Source organism: Cyprinus carpio, chromosome A5 (genome assembly GCF_018340385.1).
Source record: "Cyprinus carpio isolate SPL01 chromosome A5, ASM1834038v1, whole genome shotgun sequence".
Classification (NCBI taxonomy): Eukaryota; Metazoa; Chordata; class Actinopteri; order Cypriniformes; family Cyprinidae; genus Cyprinus; species Cyprinus carpio.
This window is the reverse complement of record NC_056576.1, coordinates 26,368,275-26,385,053: the sequence shown is the minus strand read 5'-3', so window position 1 is coordinate 26,385,053 and position 16,779 is coordinate 26,368,275.

The following is a 16,779-nucleotide window of genomic DNA, read 5'->3' as shown; positions in this document are numbered from 1 at the left end:
GCTCTGTTGCGTCCTTTACTGAGTGCATTTATTTCCTGAAAGTTGATTGCAAGAACAACTGGTCCTCCTGACGTGAGTGTGATAACGATGCAAGAACAACTGGCAGATCAGGTCACACACACAGAGCAGCATTACCTGGACTATTTCATAATCATTCACTGTGATTTTAATAAAGCGAATCTCACCTGCAAATTATACTGGACCGCTACACAGTTTTAAAGGCCATACCACTCTGGTCCCCCAAGCGGCTCTGGGACTTCACCACTGCCACTGTTTGGGTTCATCTTCTACCAGCCTACAACAGTGCTTACAAGCAAGAACTTGTAATGGAAATGGACTAAGGAAGCAGAGCGGGTTTTTACAAGCCTGCTTCGACTGCACAGAATGCTGCAGACTGAAGATCTCATGACACTGTACATAAGTTTCTGTGAGGGACATATATTGTTTCCACCAGGCCTGGTTTAATGCAAAGCTCAAACAACTAGCCAAATTACTCAAACAGCTTCACTAGGCCAAAGAGGATGCCTACAGGAGTGGAGACAAAGCCTTGTACAAACAGACCAAATACACACAGAATAGGGAGATAAGAGTATCTACTCTGAAAAGCTTTAGTGTAGTAGGGCCTGAAAGCCATCACCAGCTACAAGACCCAATCCTTCAGCACTGTGGAGAATCAGCTTTTAGTCTATGGTTTGAAGGAGTTTTACTACAGATTTGAAAAGCCTGGTCTCACACCCCACACCCACTCTGACTGTCTCACAACACAGCCATCAACACCCTCCCCTCCCTCCCCCTATTGCTTCTCAGCCTGCACTTAAGGTCTCTGAAGATGATGTACACAAAGTCTTCAGGAAACAGAAGATAAGGAAAGCCAAAGGTCTAGACAATGTCTCTCCAGCCTGTGCTGTCCAGCTGTCATCCATCTTCACACTGATCTTCAACAGATCACTGGAGCTGTGTCCCCTCCTGCTTTAAACACTCCACCATCATTCCTGTACCCAAGAAACCAAAAATCATGGAATTAAATGACTACAGACCTGTCGTTTTAACATCTGTGGTCATGAAGTCATTTGAGAGACTGGTGTTGGCCTACTTGAAGGACATTACTGGACCCTTGCTGGATAACACCATCATCACGGATACCCTCCTGATTAAACTAACACAGCTCTCTGCACCCACCTCAATCTGTCAGTGGATATTTAGCTTCCTGACAGACAGGCAGCCGCTAGTGAGGCTGGGAAAACTCACATCCAACACCCGCACTGGGGTTCCTCAGGGATGTGTGCTCTCCCCACTGTTCTTCTCTTTCTACACAAATGACTGCATCTCTAAAGACCCCTGGACTTTAGGAGAAACCCCCTTGCACTCCCCCCACTCACCATCATGAACAGCATTGTTGCTGCAGTAGAATCATTCAGATTCGTGGACACCACCATCACACAGGGCCTGAAGTGGGACAATCACATTGACTCCATTGTGGAAAAGGCCCAGCAGAGGTTGTACTTTCTTCGTCAACTGAAAAAGTTCAACCTTCCTCAGGCGCAGATGACACAGTTTTACTCAGCTGTTATTGAATCGGTTCTGTGCACTTCTATAACTGTCTGGTTTGGGTCAGCCAGCAAATCAGATATATGAAGACTGCAACAGACTGTTAGGACAGCTGAAAGGATAATTGGTATGCACCTACCCAACCTTTAGGACAACAGTGTGAAGAAACAGGCAGGTACAATCATCACAGACCCCTCTCACACCGGTCACAACCTGTTTACACTTCTCCCCTCAGGCAGACATTACAGATCTCTGTGTACTAGAAAATCTAGGCCATCGCCAGCTTAAATGGCTAACACATAAGTAACCACATGTCTTCTGTAATTCATTTCTTAATAACTAACTATTGCCCCTCTTTCAAGTATTATGTAAATACATATACATATTTTTATTTATACAGCTGTATATACAGTAAATAATCCACAAATCTATACATAAAAATTCTGTTCCAGATGTATACCACATTATTATTATTAGTTAAATGTTTTCTTTCTTATTTAAATGTTCTTTCTGTTCTCAATGTCATATATGTATATGTTTATGTTTATACCAAGAGCTCCTAAAAAAAACCCCACAACAAATTCATTGTGTGTTTGCACACGTAGCAAATAAAGCTCATTCTGATTCTGAACAGTGCTGAAAAGGCGCTGAGCTACACAAGGTACTATAAATGTGTACAGCTCAATAATTCCAGCACCTTAACTTCCCAGAGGTTCTATAGACAGATCTATTTTTTTCTTCAGAGAGGACCAACCGCAGAGAGCATCTTCTTTTTTTTAGGGGGGGAATAATAGATTTGTGATTATTTTTTAATTAAAGAGTAATATTATTAATTTTTATTATTTTTTTTTTTATCTATTTAATTGGTTATAATTAGTTGTTATAATTAGTTATAATATTGTTCAAGATTAATAAGTATATTTATATAATTATTTATTTATTAGAATAATAAATGTATTATTATTATATAGATTTTACATTTAATTTTTATTTTATTTCAACATTTAATGTATTAGTAGTAGTAGTTATAATTCATCTTTAAAAGACAATACCCACTTTTTCACTGACCATTAAAATTAAACAATGTGTTTTTGCGGTTGTCCAGTGTTAACAACCTCATATTAACCAGACAGTTGTCAAATGAGCTGTTTTTTTGTTCCAGATTTCTGGGTTTTGTAAACTGTCGCTGGTGAGGAAGTTTTGAGTTCTGAAAGTTACAGTATATATTTATTGCACAAGGACCTCTTTTCTTTAAAAAAAGGAGGGGGGGAGGGGCTTGATTCATCATCATCCAACCCCCTTTAATCGTTAGTTAAATGTGTGAATTTAGTAGTTGTGATGGTACCAGTATCTCACCCACAATCCACCAGAGCTCCAATGATATAACAGCTGTACAGGTGCCAGATTGTAGCAGCACAGTTGATATCCACATCATGAATGCTGAAAGGAAGCCCTGCAAAGTGTGAATATGGTGGAATCTATCTGTGTAACGTCCCTGCATTGCATACATAACGTCCCGGTATACATTTACACTTATCCTAAACTTAACATGACCTCTGAAAATACAGCAAAGCATTGTTTTGACTCTATTTCTGATTAAATTTTGATTGACACAAGGAGAGAGGCATTGACAAAGAGAGAGCAATCCCAAGAGGGGAACCTTTTAAGTTAATTAAATCTGGTTAAATGTGATTATGCAGCTTATACACATACATGCTGAATAAGCAGGACGCTTTGAATGTTAAAAAGAGGTAACCATACTCCAGCTCCAAATGATTTGTCTGCTCACCCCCCACCCTTTTCTTTCCAGCTCCTTCTCCTACTTCATTTTCTCTTGCCATGCATAGCTGTAACATGATTAAGCACTGAATCCAGGAGTCATTGCTATGCGATAATACTATGCCCCCAGAGCCGACCAATGAGGAACCGGGACAGTAGACACACCTACATGATGCCACTCTCTGCCCCATGGTCTCCTTCTAGTCTCTGAGAAAACAAGCACTTCCTGTCCACCTCAACCCAGAAATCCATCACTGACGCTTCACTGTAGAACTTCTGTTCATCATCTATATGTCTTCAGTTTTCAAAATGTTTTAACCAGGATTATTGTTAACACACACACACACACACACACACCAGTTCACACACACACACACACACACACACACACACACACACATACACACACGCAGGCATACACACACACACACACACACACACACACACAAATTACTTGAAATAAAATACTTTAACTGAAATAAATTAAAATATTTTAAAACATATGGCAGTTGCCAAGGAAACATTTCTCATTATAATTCAAATGAAGTACTAAAATAAACTAAAAAAACCTAAAACTTAAAAACTATATATTGTACACATTAAAAAAAAACTGAACTAAAAATTGACAAAAAACACAAAAAGTTACTAAAACTTTAATTAGAATGTAAAAAAATTAAATAAAATAAAATAAATAAAACCTAATTCAAAATTGTCACGGTGCGTCCCAGAAGAAGGCACAAAGACGATGAATAGCGTTCCAAAACAGTTTACTGATAATGCACACTAGAATAATCCAAACAGGCTGAAGTAACACACATTAATGTAAATGGTGACCAGACCATGAGTGACCGAGAAGGAATAACTTACACAGTGATAATGAGATGATAATCAACAGGTGTGATGACTAGATGAGCGTTTATGACGACTGATGACTGGCAGGAAACTAAGACAAACAAACACATGTGACTAATGAAAACAAAGTGAAAGTCCATGTACACAAACTTACTGACAATAACTGTGACAAAAACATTAACAAAAACTATAATAGTATATCAGTTATACTAAAATAACAGATTTCTAAGACCATACCGCTTATTAAACAATAACTTGTCATTACTCATATTTCAGAAAAACTATTGATCCTCTGTTCTGTTTTTCTGATCATGTCTTGTAAAATCTTAGTTCTCATTCCTCCTCTGTTGCTTCAAGTAATTTCTTCTGGTTTGGATAACACTGAGGGTTATTCAGGGTCTAGAGCAGTGATTCACTGACTCATTTCTTTAAAATCAGCCTCTAGAAGTGCTGCAAATGAAAAATTCCCTGTGTGAAGTTCAATCTCTCACATCCTGAAAGTCAGAGAGCGATTGTTACAGGTTGAGTCAGCAGCACTGAGAGCTGTGTGAAAGGAATGTATTACACACGTGCCTGTTACTCTTAGTTATGGACTTTCCCCAACTGTATGCCAGTACACTGAACTCCTCATGCTTTCCAGTTTAAAATTATAGAGCTGTTTCTTTAATACAAAATTCTCCATGCTGAAGTTACTAACTGTATTCTCGGTTTTTGAATATATATATATATATATATATATATATATATATATAATATATATATATATATATATATATATATATATATATATAGTATAGAACTGGTCAAATTTGTCCTGAACATTTTTACCCACAATTGATGTATGGCCAGAAATGCCTTTTTTTTTAAAGGGAAATATACATGCAAAATATGTAGCTATTTTTTTATTATTTATTTTAATGTATTCTTTTTTTTTTTTTTATTAAATATTTTAAAATATAATGTATACAAAATAAATGCTTAAAATATTTCTTGCTTTTGTATTATCATTCTTTAATGTGTTTTATACAAATATAAATCAATGTTGAACACATTTGTGCTGCTTAATATTTTTTATGGATTTTTATATTTTTATATTATTTTATATTTATATATATATATATATATATATATATATATATATATATATGCAGGGGCAACCCTGCTTTACCTGTGCACAGTGGTAAAGAGCCCACCGTGGCTTTAAACTTAAATGTTCAACAAGTACATATGGGTGTGTTGTTTGAGTGTCCACATATTATTGGATAACACAATGAATTTAAAACTCAGTTATAGCATCTTAGTGATATTTCCAGTACATTATCTGTAGATTAGCATGTCACAAAACAGTAGAAAACTATTAGATTTTAGACTCAACATACAAAGCAGAAAAAGCTTTAACAACAATTGCATTTGCTGCAAAAAAAAGCAATTTAACCACAATGAAAACAGCATTCTAGTTTTAGCTGGTCTGTTGTCTGTCTGCTGTGGGCGGTAGTTTATAACACATTCATATTCAAGGAATGTAGATTTCAGGGTATTGCTGAAGGTTAAGAGAAGGATATTTTATGTTTTTACAACAATAACAACTACTACATACAACACAATGTGAGGCCAATGTAGCTTTGAAGCGATAGACACATGAGATGAATAAATGTTAAGTGGCGTAGGAGGAAAGGACAGCACAGTATTGCATAACTATGTAAGGTGTAGAATCCCACACATACAGCAGCCCCTAAATCTACAGTATTTGGCCACTTTAGTGTCATCTTATATAATTCTATAACAAAAAAGTGACATTTATTTAAAAACACAGCATATAAATATAGCACGAATAGGATAGGACACTTGTGTTCACTTGAAAAAAAACTGACTTTAACTTCATTGGAATTTTAGGTAATGACATTAAAACCTTTTATGCATGTCTAAAAGTGTTTAAGTCATGTTTGGAGTAACTGTAAAGCATATGCATTGACTTACAAAGACAAAGAGTCAGTTTTTATTTTTGTCCTCATTGTGTACTGTCTGTACACTGCTCACTCGCTGTTGTGAAGTGTTATACAATGAGACAACAGGTGCGTGAACCATTTCAAATAGTCTGACCCAGCTGGTATGAGGTGCATTAAAAGATGACACAGGGTAAAGCGGAAAGGCGACAAACAATTCCAGGTACAGTCTTTACTGGAAATCTTTCTGTGTTCCTGTAACACTTAAACAGATTCAACAAATGTTTAGTTTAGAACCACGCTGTAACGCGTTGATTGGTAAACTATTATTGGAACTATGCAATATCATGTCGGATGTTGAAATAATTACCAGTCATGCAAGGAAAATAACTAACATTTGGTTGATATGGTTGATGTGATATGGTTTAATCATTGACCTTTGAATGCTTGTTGTTTTTGAAAACAGCTTGTGAAGTATCACATGAGACTACAGTAGCCTATTGGTTAAGAAATATTCAGCTGAAGGTCAAGCATATTCTAGAATCATTGCAAATAGGGTCTCCTCCACAGCAGACCACTTAATACCTGCAGCATCAGTCAACACGGCTGATCCAGCATCCACCAGCAGTGATATATTTTTACCCACTGAAGATGTGACCTACTTTCAACTGGCTGAAGATAAGAGAGCAAAGGGCAGCTCCTACAAACCATGTGATCATACATTAGCCAACACTCTTGGCTTGACTGATAACTTATAAGAATGTTTTGCAGGCTGTTGTTGCTCTGCAGATTTAGCATCAATGTGCCAACTGCGCAAAAAATTTGTCTGAGATTTATAGCGGGTTGTACTGGCTACGCTAAATATAGCAGAGATTCCAGAGAGTGTTGAACAGAACGCCAGAGAGGTTTGGGCTCAACAACTGACTGACTTTCACTAATTGAGGTCAATATCTGGAACAAAACAGTAAGACTGACTCCAAACCCTGAATCTATATGTTCTTTGAAGAGGTGCTAAAAGTATAAACAGAACACCAATGTTCTTGCCCTCAGTGCACAACACATTGGCTCTCCAGGCCATCTGACATAGCTGCAGTGCTGTGCAGCGTTAACATGATTTCTGCATGCCAGCGTTAAGACCACATACCCAAAGATCCAAACAAAGGCTAGACACCTCAAGGCCAAGATCTAGCTGTCCACTATAATGAACTAAACTGAGAAAATGCTACATTTATTCCTACTTTATACAGTGGTTCAGAATCACGGGATGAATTCCAGGGAATTCCCTATAAATGAGATCATTCAATACCGACCGGTGGTTGAAGTAAATATTATCTTTAGTGCACTATAAGTAGACTGCGGTCCATAAATTGAGACTATGTTTTCAGACCCAGATCAGGGCCTGAATTTCTCAATGCCAAGACCACATAATCACACACCACCATGACGTCTAAGTGCTCAATGTCTGGAAATCCTGAGCAAAGCAAGCGTCTGGACATCTTGGCAAGCCCCACCTGAAAACAGTATCAGTTTCCTTCTTGATATGAAAACAATCATCAGAATCGAAAAGTTCTTGACACAGGCAACAGGCAGCATTGTAGAGACATGATTACCATACCAGACTGGCCCATAATGTCTCATCTTCCTCATTCTTACCAAAATACTATTTGAGGATGCAATGACCTGTGACATCACTTTGTGTGTTTGTGTCACAGGTCATAGAAAATAAATTAAATTAAATAGAAAAGAATAATAATTAACATTTGAAAGGAATTCTTCACCCAAAAATGAAAATTAGCTGAAGATTTACCCTCAGGACATCCAAGATGTAGATGGGTTCATTTCTTCATCAGAACAGATCTGGAGAAATTTAGCATCACATCACTTGCTCACCACTGGATCCTCTGCAGTGAATGGGTGCCATCAGAATCAGAGTCTAAACAGTGAGAATAAAAAGAAAAAAAAACTTTACAATAATCCACAAGCAATCCATACAACTCCAGTCCATCTATTAACATCTTGAAAAGTTTTTAATCATTAAGATATTTAAGACTTCAAACTGTTGCTTCAGCACAATTGCTTAGAACTGTTTTCGCTTGTAAACGGTGTTTGATCTGCGTATAGTGTATAGTTCTCTCCTGTTTCAGATAAGACAACTTTTTCAGTGGAGAAAGTAACATTATAGATAGAGGATAGAGGTATTTTAGCTACAATTTGAAGTTTAAAATGTTTCAGTGATGAATTTGTTTATTACAAACACAGCTTTTCAATTCACAAGACATTAATTGATGCGAGTCATGTGGATCACTTGTGGATTATTGTGATGTTTTTATCATCTGTTTAGACTCTTATTCTGATGGCACCCTACAGAGGATCTATTGGTGAGTACTGCTAAATTTCTCCAAATCCATTCCGATTAAACAAACAATGCATCTACATACTGGATTATCTAAGGGTGAATAAATGTTTTTTTCTGTTTTTTAGCAAATTTTCACTTTTGGGTGAACTATCCCTTCAGGTTTTAGCAATTTGAACACTATGTGCTACTCGCTTATTTATACAAGAGGTGTGTTTCCTAACAGTCATACGCAAATTTTACAAGCTTTATTGTTTACACTAATTTGGATGAAAGAACAAATACAGAGTTTACTTGGTGTTCACTTTTAGTTAAGATAATAGTGCTTGTTAGTGCACTATAGAATACACACAACACATAATTTCTCTTAAACCTCAGGAGACTTTTATTGAGTCTGAGTTTATTTAGACAGCACATTTCCTTTCAAATGCAATAAGCACAATGAGAATATCAAATATGGCTGCAGTTGTAGTGAAAACACCCTACACAAACACACTGTAAAAGTACAGACATGTACAGCATAGAAATGTGCTTGTTTTTGTACAGACAATCAAACTAAATGGGGTCCAATGTTATTTTTCCTATTGACACTGCAATTCAAAAGTTTCTTATGCTCACCAAGGCTGCATTTATTTAATGAAAAATACAGCAAAAACACTATTATTGTGAATTATTAATTTAAAAGAGCTGTTATCTATTAAAACAATACATATTAATGTAATATATTTTAAAATGTGATTTATATCTGTGATGGCAAAGCTGAAATTTCACCAGCCATCTTCAGTGTCACATGACCTTTCAGAAATCATTCTGATATGCTGATTTGTACAAAAACATTCAACATATTTTCTTTTGTGCTACACAGAAGCAATAATATTATACAGGTTTGGAACAACATGAGGTTGAGTAAATGAATTTCATTTTTGTGTGAACAACAATTTCCTGTAACTTCTCTAATATCCCTATATATATATATATATATATATATATATATATTTATTTTTTTTTATATATATCCTCAAGCGCACTCCACCTTCCAGCTTGTGCCGAGCTACTCACAGTGTGTCACAGCAGATGCAGATCAGATGGGCATATGGTGAAGTTTATCGGTCTCCCTGCTGACTGGAGCACACTCATCTGGAACTGATCTGACTCCGACCGTGCATAATCTAAGAGGTTGCAGACCTCTGACCTCAAAGATCATGTGTTTGTTTTGGGGGTGTTGCAGCAGCCCTGGACCATAAGAATGTGTTTTCTTTAGCTGGGGGAGATGGAGGGACGATATGGGTCCATAAAGGGATTGCATGATTTAAAGAGGGTAGACATCTTTCAGAGGAAGAAATCTGTGGACTTCCTACAGGCCACATTTCTAAAGCATCATTGACAAACTCCTACGCAAATGCTGCTTCAGAAGATTACGCTGCTTTCTAAGATAACTTCTTTTGGAGAAATTATATGTCAGCATTGCATATATTTTTGTGGAGAAAGCAATCCCAGAATGTACTTTTCACTTCAGTATACAAAATATTCTTTTCACTTCAGTAGTACAAAAGCTTTGATTCTCTGGCTTCAACAAAACCATATATAACCATTCATCTCACAATAATCCTGTCTTTAAAGGTTTTTTAAAAAAGAAAATCAATTCTCCTATAGAGAAACTGAATGGGATTTTTAGATCCAAAACCCAGCTGTTACACAAGATGCAAAAGAAATTGTATAGTCACCCATTAGAGAGAGGGAAAGGGCAAAGAAAGAATGAGAAAACTTTACAGACAGACAGCATCTAATTGACTCAGAGAGTCCGCAAGACACACGTCCAGGTCATTAGTTGAGCCTCACTGACCAATAAGGTCAAGTCTAAATGAGAAGCACTAGTTGTCCTCTTATCATTAACTCACAGTCCTTTTCATTTCAAATATTAACATAATTGAATGAGTGGACCTACTGCAACAGTTACCTTTGGACTTATTGTGTTTTAGAGGTCACATCAGCTTCACTTCAGTTTGGTTTACTGAACAGTAAACTTAAATAATCTTTGTTATAAATGATATGTTATGTCTGCTTCTGATGATGGAGGAATTGTAAAATAATTTTCTCAAAAAATCTGTTTAACTAATGGGAGGACACATAGTGGCTGTTTTAGCTCTTACAGAACCATGGGTTCATGTAGCTGACGGCAGCTCTTTAGTCTTGGGTGTGCCACACTTGTATCATCCAAGAAGGTCAGACCGCAAACCTCTCTGGTCCACAGTGGTTTTTCCCCTCCTGCCCATTTCAGTCGTACACATACTCACACACACACTGTAAAGTCTTCGCCATGTCTGAACTCTCTCCAGGAACATAAGAGCAATATATTCAGTAGGTCATCTATTCAGCTTTACCACCTGTCCCTCAGACCAGCGAGAAACTTGCTGAAGGAAATAAAATTGAGCAGTCAGAATGACTTCTTTTGTTTAATATACCACACTGTGACTGAATATAAAACAACTGCTGGTCTGTTTAAATGTGCAGCTGATGTGCTACAATCACGGTCAAAATGGGTTGTTTTTCACACAAAGTGAGGTGTTGATCCTCTACTCAGGGGCATGGACGCATGTTACTGAAGTGTTAATGAGGCTTCCAAGAAAAAAGAAAATCCACAGAGGCAGAAAGGAAGACAGAAAGCAAAAGAATCTCCATAGCTTCGACTCAATAGCCAGAATAGAGTTACATACATCTTTCACCAACAAACAAGAGCTAGGCTGGCATGGGAATGCTGACCTTAAAAATGCGCACTCATTTTACAAATCTGGTGAGTCACAGATCAGGTGGATTTTAAATGTATTGTTTTTGGGTCGTTCGTTTAAAAACATTAACAAGCATGTATAAATAGCACAGAAATCAAAAGTCAAATGTGCTTTTTAGCAAAACAAAGCATAGAATGTTATTTCAGAAATGTATTTAACTATTACTGTTTTTATTATAAATTTTCAATTCAAACAAATACATAAAAAAAAAAAACTATAATTGCCTGGTTTGACGCCTTATGATTTTTTTTTAATCAGTTGTCCTAAAGACACAAACAACTTTCTGTTTCACTTGGTAAGTTTGTAGAACTGGTTTGTTAAGCTCCATACTGATCTGATATGTCCACACACACAAACCATGTTTTTATTCTTTCGGTTTACATACCTTAATCAGTTCTGAAAATGTGCTATAATTTAATGCCAGGAAGATATTTTCATCGTTTATTATGAAGTACATCGGTGGGATGAATATCCAGTCAATGCATATCGAATGGTGGTTGAAAAAGGGACTTACCAGTTTTTAAGGCAAATATGAGGTCATCAGACTCCTGTGACTCCTCGTCCTGCACCAGATTAGTGTTCAGGAGCCTTCTTCTGTGACGTAGGTCTCGTCCTGAGGACTCTGTTTAAAAACACTGCTAGGCTGACTGCTGGGCCTCAGTGAAGCTCTCTCCCAGTCTGCATAGATCTGCAAAACATTACAAAAAACATCTTTAAATGTACAAAAAAGCAAATAACTACAGATTTCCAAAGCTTCACCACATTAAAATGCCTTTTGTTGTTGATCTAGTTTGCACACTCAGTCTGAGCTGAAAGGAGACACGCATATCAGCCATTCACTGGTATGTCTGGTGCAGGGGTCATTCAGAGGTTACAAGGGCTTGAATGTTTATAAAGATGGGTTTGGGGGGTGAGTCAGCATTCACAAGCATTCAAACGTTTCACAATGAATTCTGGTCTAACTGGGGCTGAGATTTACATGTGAGGAAAGTTTATAATGCTACAAAAGATTTCTTTTTTTTTTCTTTTTTTATGAAGTTCATTTATACATAATATTAATTTAAAAAAATAATATATATAACAATATATATATTAGGTTTATCCAGTTTTCCAGTACATTTTTTTTTCTTTTCTAAACTTTAACAACACAAAAACCTGATAGACTATAATTATTCTTTGTCAATGAATGGTAAGTCTCACATTATCACCTCAGCAACACCTCAAGTTACACTCACATAAAATTATATAATAATGCAGCAAACTGATGATTAATACTGTGAACAACATAGCCAACTATCTCTGCTACACAAACACCCTTTAATAACTTAATAGCAACACGGCTGATTTGGGACAGGTCAATTCATATTTTCACATGCTCCTCTGTTATTTTGTTGTTATCCCAGTAGTGGTCATTGCAGAATCGTAATATAAATGGCATAACAAACTCTTTACCAGCTTACACATTTCTAACATTCTCACACTTGAGAGACATACAAAACTAAATAGTGTAGAAACTGCTGACTTATGTCATGAAGAGGCAGTGAGACTCATCACACTAACCTTCTGACTCCATCATGTGACATAAACCTACTCTTTTACTAATTTCAATCATCAAAGTAAAGAATAATTAACCCCATTAAACACAACATTTCCTTTGGCTTAGCGCTTTATCCCAGGAGGATGGAGGGAGAGGCAACTCCAGTCCCCCATGTCCCAGGCACCTCATTCTGGCACAATAGTCCATAGACAGTCCTGTAATCAGAACAGAATGTACAACGGGTGAACTGAGCACCACCAGGCACCTAGTCATGTCTGTTTGAAGAGCCTAAGGAGACGGCCACCGCTCCAGAGCACTGTTTCCTTTCCTCTCTCCACCAGTCACCTCCTCCCAGCCCAACTGCCTCTTGTCTCAAGGCCACATGTGACACTACGAGCTGCTTTAAGATAGGAGCCAGTGCTCTCATGAACAAAACAGGATTACTTCACTTCTCTCAAATCTGAACTTGGAGGTCAATGTCCCTAAAACTAGAGTCCTGCCACAATCTTATGGATTTGTACACTAATGCTCTATTTTCAAATCAAAATTCAATATGAGTGGGAAACTATAGAATCAATAGATACTACTAAGCAGGGGTTTTGAGAATAAATTGGCTTTACCTAAATAATTAAATACATTATGAACAATTTCAAGCCACTTTGGATGGATTTTTTCTCTTTTATATAAACTTTATTCAATTTTTGGAGCTTAAACTTAACACAAGTCTCATCATTAGCACTCACACACTGAAAACCTCTAACACTGATGGCATAAAAACAAAGTATGAATAAGTAGGGCGAACTATGTAAAAGTGGAATGAAGCACTTCTAAAGGGTTTTTACTTTCATCCTTTAAGTTTCATGATAATACAACCCTCCTAAATGTAAAAGTACCAAACTTATGTTTACTATTAGAGGTGGGAATCTTTAGGTATTTCATGATTCAGATTTTGGCAAACACGATAACATGCAAAAATGACTCTTGATTTAAATTTTTTTTTTTTTTCTTATTCATTTTATTAATGAATTTACTTGCATTTATGTGTTGAATTTTATTAAATTATATAAACACACAAGTACTATCATGTATATACGGGAAAAACTAAGCTTAGAACAGATTTAGAATTGATATTTAATATAATGTTCATTATAGATCTTTCAATACAATTAGGCACAACTTTTCATTCAAACTGTTTTTATTTATTTTTTTCAGATAAAAGTGGAGCAGTGGTTTTCATTCAGCAAATACTTTTAAATACTTTTAAAACACCCAAGAAAATAATTAGATGTTATCATTTAAATATTCACAAGAGGCTGAGATTCTGCAGCCAATAAGCTTGCTCACTCAAAACTTAAATATTCTGGTTCCGCGTTCACTGTAAGCTTGTACTGCAGCACAGGAAACCTCCACCTCCCCAGCTCCACATGTCTAGATCTGCTACAAGATTTCCTTAAGCCTTTATGGCTATAATAATCTATATATATAAGATTAATAATACTCTTTTACATTGTAATCCTTTCATTTTTAATATTTGGCATGTTTGTGTGATGCTGCACGTCCCTATGTGTGTAATAAGCAGTGTGTGCACGTTGTGTACCTGCCTATAGGTGCATATTACTAACTTTACGCACCTTTAAAAAAAAAAAATGCTGCGTCATTGACTTTAATATTATAATTACACAGGCATATACCTATATGTTAATATTTATAATTAATATTTCTGTTCATGATTGAAAAAAATATAAATTTATATACATTCTACTCAATTTAAAGCTTCGGCAGTAGTATGCTTTTAAGTCTCACTAATAAAGTGTAGTGTCTTGAGAACAGCTCAGCATTAAAGTTGCAGATCGTAGGAATATCTCCTCTAAAAGCCTTTCTTGATCTCTGGCCATCTTTCCCAGGCAGCCTGTGCTCACTTCACAGTCCTACATTTCCCCTCCTAACCTCCCGTACACCCTCTTTCCCGGATCTGTGTATAGTTTACATTGAGGGCTCAGAGGAATGTGAGCTTCTACACCAGGCCTCTTTATAACATAACACTTTTACAGTCTATGTGTGCATGAGCTGAATCAGTGAACAAAGTCCTCTACCTTGGCTTGAGAATGATAAATATGTGGTTAAGCAAACACACATAAATCTAAGACTATCAATGTAATCTTACAAGTACATGTGTGGTATGATAGGCTGTCAGATACCACTGCCAAATAAAGCATTGACAGACACACCTCTTCCATGGCACTGATGAGGTTCTGTGTGGATTTGCTGATTTCTCCCCCACCGACAGTAGCACCACCAGTGCCATCTCCACAGTGTAGGTTGCCTTAGCAGGCCAGAAGTGCTGATTATGCATGATGAAGATGGAAAACACATACAGACCCTGAAAAAGATGAATCGCAAGTTAGATGAGCTCAGCATACTGACACTGCAGATTAATAGATTAATTAATTCACTTTTAATTAATTAAGATTATTTAATTAATTAATTTTAATTCAGATTAATTCACTTTTACGGACTTTTAAATGAAATGTTCCCTCCTGGTGGAATGACCTGACCAACTCAATCCGAGCAGCTGAGTCCTTAGCCATCTTTAAGAATCGGCTTAAAACACATCTCTTCCATCTTTATTTGACCCTCTAACTTTTTCACTCACTATTCTAATTCTATTAAAAAAAAAAATAAAAAAAATTTATTTAAAAATTAACTACCTTTTTAATCTTTTTGTATTCTATCTATTTTTCTTTTCATTTATTATACAATTTAAAAAAAAGACCTCTAACACTAGCCTACTCTATTTCTTTTTCTATTCTATCTGTTTTCTTTTTATTTATTATTATTTAAAAGCCCTTTGCTACGTATACTGTGTTTAGGCTAACTGAGACTTGTTATAGCACTTATATATCATTGCTCTTTTGTTGTTTTTGATTGCTTCCATTGTCCTCATTTGTAAGTCGCTTTGGATAAAAGCGTATGCTAAATGACTAAATGACTAAATGTAAATGTAAATGTAAATAAAATAGAATAATATTTCCCCTATTCTAGTAGTCCATATAATCCTGGTCAATAGATTTGTTACTTAAACAGTAAGTTATGCAATATTATGAACATAATTAAAGGTAACAATATGGCACAGCCTCAATCCCTACTGTTTTTTAAAATAGAAAATGTAATATATTGTTACGAAATACCCAGGAGGCTGAGGATAACAGAAAGACAGTTTTATTCAGGCACAAGCAGAGGAGCGGGTATTGCTGGGAAAAGTGATATGGAGACTGGCAGTGATGAATGGATCCGTAGTAGAGGGATAGAGACGTCAAGGTAGGGAGGTGTACCACACACACGCACGGAGATGGCTGGGAACTTCTGAAGATCGCTGGAGAGAGGTAAGTAGAGATAGAGTTAGTCCTTAGAGTTAGCATAAAGATAAGACCTTGTTGCGAACGAGACCGGATGCTGACTGAGTGCTTGTGTGGTATTTGTAGTGCAGAGGTGATTGACTGTTGATGAGGGTCAGGTGGAAGTGCTCAGTACTCAGGTGAGGGCGTGCGCTATGAATGAATGGAGGTGGAACCTGGTGTGTCTGTAACTTTTATTTTTAATTTTTGTATTTTTGGTTTTATATTTTCTGGACATGCATAAAGTTATAGTAATGGTAGTAAAAACATAGTAATGTTTCCAAACTTTTGGTCTGTATAAAGTTATAGTAATGGTAGTAAAAACATAGTAATGTTTCCAAACTTTTGGTCTGTAGTGTTTTAAAAAAATCATAAAAGTCTAATTTAAAATTCTTTCAGGAGTAACATTTCAAGCTAAGTAAGGAAGTGACCTAAAGTGTCCTTTTGATTGACATTCCAACAAAAAGAACAAACATCACCAATTAATCATTTGGTCTCAAAATCCAGATTTTGTGACAGCATGACATAATTTCCCTCCCTCTGACATCATTGTCAATGAGGGTCTGACCAACCACCATTTATATTG